This window comes from Erpetoichthys calabaricus, chromosome 1 (genome assembly GCF_900747795.2).
Source record: "Erpetoichthys calabaricus chromosome 1, fErpCal1.3, whole genome shotgun sequence".
NCBI classification, from domain to species: domain Eukaryota; kingdom Metazoa; phylum Chordata; class Cladistia; order Polypteriformes; family Polypteridae; genus Erpetoichthys; species Erpetoichthys calabaricus.
In genome coordinates this window covers 943,694-949,678 of record NC_041394.2, presented here as the reverse complement: position 1 = coordinate 949,678, position 5,985 = coordinate 943,694, and the positions used below count along the sequence as shown (strand labels likewise).

The 5,985-nt window shown below is 48.1% G+C and overlaps 1 long non-coding RNA gene across 1 annotated transcript in view; it reads right to left on the bottom strand.

The window, feature by feature from the left end:
- Positions 1-5,422, bottom strand: part of LOC127530029 (uncharacterized) — a 6,188-nt gene extending 766 nt beyond the window's left edge. The window contains exons 1-2 of the long non-coding RNA XR_007936565.1: positions 3,360-5,422; positions 1,926-1,998 (exon numbers count right to left, since the gene is read on the bottom strand). This is a non-coding gene — a long non-coding RNA (uncharacterized LOC127530029). The remainder of the gene's footprint in view (positions 1-1,925; positions 1,999-3,359) is intronic.
- Positions 5,423-5,985: the final 563 nt, after the last annotated feature.

Genomic DNA, 5,985 nt, shown 5'->3' with positions numbered 1-5,985 from the left:
AGGCCCGAGCGTTACTATGGCAACAGTGTGGGCGTGTCTGATACAAGTGTGAGGCCCGAGCGTTACCATGGCAACAGTGTGGGCGTGTCTTATACAAGTGTGAGGCCCGAGCGTTACCATGGCAACAGTGTGGGCGTGTCTGATACAAGTGTGAGGCCCGAGCGTTACCTTGGCAACAGTGTGGGCGTGTCTTATACAAGTGTGAGGCCCGAGCATTACCTTGACAACAGTGTGGGCGTGTCTTATACAAGTGTGAGGCCCGAGCGTTACCTTGACAACAGTGTGGGCATGTCTTATACAAGTGTGAGGCCCGAGCGTTACCATGGCAACAGTGTGGGCGTGTCTTATACAAGTGTGAGGCCCAAGCGTTACCTTGGCAACAGTGTGGGCGTGTCTTCATAACAGCATAATGCCATCTGCTATGAAAGGTTTTTCAGCCGCCCAGGTGTTGCCCGCCTGCCCGACTGAGATGAGCGGACGGTGAAGGGGAGGAGCCTCTGGTCAGCCGTGGGTCTGTCATTCTTCAGGCGGTGACATTGACACAGACAGTGATGACTCTGAAAGTGACGCTCGATCACGTTTGGGTTTCTGTTGGCCCCTCTTCACATAAAGCAGCAGCACCTCGTCCTGACTTTGAGGCAGCCAGGAGTGAAAGTGAATGTTGACAGCTGAGATCCACTTCCTTCCTTCCTTTTAGTTATTTCTTGATGATGATGATGACAATGTGATCAAGACAAACCATCAGGCTGAGCAGTGCCAGGTAAAGGACTACACCTGTTCAGACAGAATGGTAGCCCCTGACTATATCTGGATCATCATCATCATCATCATCATCCTTTTTACACTTCTGACTTTGTAGTTTTAGTGTTTCGCGTGTTTTACATTTAATAAAAATATCATTTTTTTTCAACCCCAAATATGTAACGCTTTGGTTTTTTTTTTGTTTTGACCAAAATATAATGCCAAAGCAGGTTATCCCAGGCCTCGATCCTCTGCTGCTCCTTCTCATCTTGTGTGTGCCACCTGCCTGCCACCACAGTACCTGATCGTAACTCCGAAGCTGTCTAAATGTGCCCTCATGTTGTTGTGCGTCCCCAGCTCTTCCTCTCGATTTGGCAGAGCAGTGACATGTGACACTTCAGGGCTCAGCGCCTCTCCTTCAGGTCTGTTTTTCTCATCAAACCCGTTGAGGAAGTCAACCATTCCCATGGGGTGCACTTACTTTTTCACAGGAATGTAAATGTAAAAATGTTCTTAGATTACCGTAAAATGGTATCATGTGATAAACGTGTTCACATTGTGAGGAGAGGATGCAGCGAGGCTCAAAAGTGGCTGAATGGCATCAGTAGCTGAATGCCCGATGACACATTGGCACACTTGAGGGTGGCATTTCTGCACAGCTTTGCCTATTAAGGGTCCTCTTTGAAATATGCTGGGGTGGTTTTTATATTCAGGTCTGGGCTGGACACCAGAGAAATAGGCACCGCAAATCTTGCAGGGATGCCAGTCTACAGTACTGGGCACCCTGGCACATATCACAGGTCACTTTAGGGTCACCAGTCAGCCATAATCTGCCCTCTGCAGGATGTGGCAAGAAACCCACGAGCCCATGAGAGCGGACCCCGTGAGACCCATATAGCCAGTGGGTGGGCTAGGATCTCAACAGCAGGGTCTCGAGACACGTCACCGAGGACTGTCATTTAATTATTAAGTAACGAGAAGCAGCCATAGAGCGTCAGGAGATGGGCGACGGGTGAATTAATGGATGATGGTGGGTTTGGGTACAGACTGCCATTTTGAGTAGCAGTAGGCACAGTGCACTTGGGTTTGACCTTGTATACCCATTCAGGACTCCAGCATACACAGCGCACTGACGGGCACTCTATGGGCATTTAGACATTGATTGTGAAAGCAGGAATACTTACTGGGGCTTCTCCTCCTGGCTGCCCATGACAATCCTTCGGTACAAGAAGTGCAGCACTCTCGGATCAGATTCACCTTGGAATATGAAATAAAGAAGGAGAAATAAAGAAAGAGAGACACAAAACAGACCACCAGTGTACCGCAAGTGGGCAGCACCAATATCAAGAGAGGAGCTCTGAGCAGATGGCACAGGGCAGACATGGAGGAAGTGAAGAACGAGCCTGGCACATCTCAGAGGCACAGCAGACAAAAATTAAACCGAACAAAGGGAAGAATAACATCCGGGTCCCACGAGGTGTAAAGCGCCCCCAGGCGGTGGCCACGGGTCCCAACAAGTCCGACAGTTCGTTCTCCTTTCCCGTGGTCCTCTCCTTCTCCGTGGCAGTTGTGTCCTCGTGGCCCGGAAGTTATTCTTGCCACCTTCTGGTCCTTTCTGGCGTCCCGGCCAGGTAATAATCCTGGCCACATGCGACACTATATAGCGCCTTTCATTGCTATCTATCTATAATATAGTCCCTTTCATCGATCTATCCATCCATCCAGCCATTTTCCAACCCGCTGAATCCGAACACAGGGTCACGGGGGTCTGCTGGAGCCAATCCCAGCCAACACAGGGCACAAGGCAGGGAACCAATCCTGGGCAGGGTGCCAACCCACTGCAGGACACACACAAACACACCCACACACCAAGCACACACTAGGGCCAATTTAGAATCGCCAATCCACCCAACCTGCATGTCTTTGGACTGTAGGAGGAAACCGCAGCACCCGGAGGAAACCCACGCAGACACGGGGAGAACATGCAAACTCCACGCAGGGAGGACCCGGGAAGTGAACCCGGGTCCCCAGGTCTCCCAACTGTGAGGCAGCAGCGCTACCCACTGCGCCACCGTGCCGCCCTCTATCCATCTATCTTCCTATTATATAGTGCCTTTCACTGTTGTCTATGTATTAGGTAGCACCTTTCATATCTATCTATTTATTATGTAGCGCCTTTCACTCTCTCTTTAGATGCCCCCCCCCCCCCAGGTCTACTTTGCACTTTTCTTTCTTTTGCTTCCTAAAATGACTAAATGTGTGAACATTTTTTCTTTTCTTTTCTTTTTTTTTATTTGCCATTTTGTGGCACTAAGGTTACCAAAGTTCCCCTTCCTCTTGTCTTAGTCATAAAACACAAAACTGTCCTAATCAATCAGAGTCAGGCCTGTGATGACCAGCGGCCTCCTAATTATCTGCACCGTCGCTGCTCGTGTTGCCCCAGAAGTGCCCAGCAAGGCCCGAGTGCCACCCGCTCATCCATTCATTTATGCGACTGAAGCCTTTTACTGAAAGTCAGGGTGCAAATCGATTTTACTAAGAATTCCAAAACAGAGAGCCCCCCATTTAGCCCCCTCCGGGGGTCTCCAGTGGCCTCCCATCTTTACCTGTCCGCTTACCTGCTCTCCACATTTGTTTTTTGTTCCTCCTCCTCCTCTTCCTCCTCGGTTTCCTTTTGTTGTGGAGGACCCCCTCTGTGCCCCCATCTTCAGGGCTCTCCACTTCAGTGCTGTTTGGTTTTTTCTTTTTTTTCTTCCTCCTTTTTTTACTCTTCTTCCTCTTCTTCCTCTTTCTTATTTTTTGTTCTCCTTTGCCCTCCTCAGCGCACTTTTGTTCTTCCGACTGCAACAGAAATAAAATGAACTGCAGCAGACTGAACGGGACGAGAACAACGGTGGAGCCACGGGCACCGAGCAGAGACACAAGATGAGGGGTGGTGGGGGGGCTCAAAGTCACACTTTATAAAGCAGCCACTCATTGATATTATTAGGGGTGTCAGGAGTTGGGGGCGCACACACACACACACACACACACGTGAATATGCAGCCACAGCAACACAAGAACTAAACGCTAACTGAAGTGTAAAAGCAGCGAATCCCAATGTGCCCCCCGTGATGACGACACACACACACACACACAGAGTGAGTACACAGGTGGAGGAGGTGATGAATAAAAGCCCCCCAGAGATGACGTGCATGTTGTCCTACTGTGCCGGCGCTCGGTCCGATGAAGTCCTGGGGTCCAGCAGCAGTCCGCCGACCCACCGACGGCTCACAGACTCCGCACGAAGGGCACACGGTGCTGTCTTGGAAGACAAAAGAGAGACGGGCTTTGTAGTCAGAGGACCAGGACACAAAAAAAAACAAAAGACACTGCGGGACCGAAAACGAGGACAAGTCACCGACAAACGTCATGAAGTTCTGGAAACGCTAAATTAAGGGGGGGGGTCACCGCATCCACAATCGTGGCCTTCAAGATGACCGTCCAACAGAAGTGACGCCAAGGTCGTGACCCGTGTGGCCACGCCCACAACAACCGACTGGCATCACAGGGACAAAGTCACAGAAAGGCCGTAACACAGACGGTGACATGAAGGTTGTGAAGTGACTTTGAAAATGTTAAACAGAAGGGCTGGGGGTCTAAAAATCCTTACTGGTGTTTGAGAAAGGAAAAAAGATAATAAATAAAAAATAAGTAAAAAATTGAATAAAAAAATCAATAATAAATAAAAATGAAACAAACCATACATCTGCAGTGGGCTGGCGCCCTGCCCGGGGTTTGTCTCCTGCCTTGTGCCCTGTGTTGGCTGGATTGGCTCCAGCAGACCCCTGTGACCCTGTAGTTAGGATATGGCGGGTTGGATAAAAATAAATAAAATAATAAAACAATACAGAAATTAATAAATCAAAAAAAAAAAGTTAACAAAGAGAAACGAAAGAACAAAAAGGTAAAAATACGGAGAAACAATGAGCTGCGGCGGGTGGCACTCCTAGAGGGACCCTTTGTCAGTCTGCGTCTCCTTAAGGTGTCCCTCAGGAAATGGGGAACTGGACGGGATGGGGGGGCTGAAGATGACGGGGGGACATGCAGCAGTGAAGCCACCTGCAGGGGTCACAAGGGGGGGGGACGCCTCTCTGATGATGAGCCCCCAGGCCACGAGGATGGGACGTTTATACTGTTGGCTTTGGCCACCTGCGCCCTCCGTGGGGCTTCTGCCATTTCACCGTCCTCTTGAACTTTAGGGACAGCAAAGCAAAGTGCGGAAATCTGTGGAAACGGGTGACCTGTAGTGACGGGCCTGGGGTCAGGGTGGCAGTTACTTGGGAGTTGTTGTCTTTGTCCTTGTTATGTACTCGTCGTTTGGGGACTTGTGTAGAAAACGTCTCGCCTGTTGCTATGGAAACAGAACTCTTTTCTTTCAAGTCTGACATTCTGTTCATAAACGTTTACTTTTGTGCTTTTACTGCGGCCGGTAATACAAACCGCTGTCTCTTTGTAATCTTGACGTGTGCCGAGTGTTGGTCTCGTAGCCCCCGAGAGTCGCCTGTAAAGCCCTGCTGCTCTGACCACTCGGCTGTCCTCCCGGGGTGGTGGCACTGAGGTGCCTTCAGATGGCACTTTGCTTCTCCAAAGCCGACTTTCTGCGCTGCGTTTCTCACCATCTGCTCATCAAAGCACTCAACCTGAATCAGTGAAATCTAAAGTGTCACCCGTCTTAAGGATTTCTGGTCCCCCCCCCCCTCATCCACCGGCTATCTGAGTGCTTGGACCCCCTGAACTCATCGGCCCCCTTTTGTCTTCTCCTTTACCCCCTCAGCCTCAGCAGTCAGTTGTCTGACATCTAAGAGAGTGACGCACCTTGGCAGCCTCCTCCTCCTCAACTGTGCCAGTCTGCTCAGGCATCTTCCAACTGATTTCTCCTCCAACTTTGCTGATTCTCTCTTGACATAATAATAATAAAAAAAAATAATATTAATATTAAAAACAAGAACAACAATAATATAAACAATAACGATAATAATAATAATATGATTCATAATAATAATAAAAATAATAATAACAACAACAAAAATAACATTAATATCAACAACAATAATAATAAAATAATAATATTAAAGAGAACAATAATCTGAATAATATGAACAATAATAATATCAATAATGATTTATAATAACAAATAATATTAACAATAACAATATCAATAACAATAATAAAATAATATTAAAAAGAACAATAATCTGAATA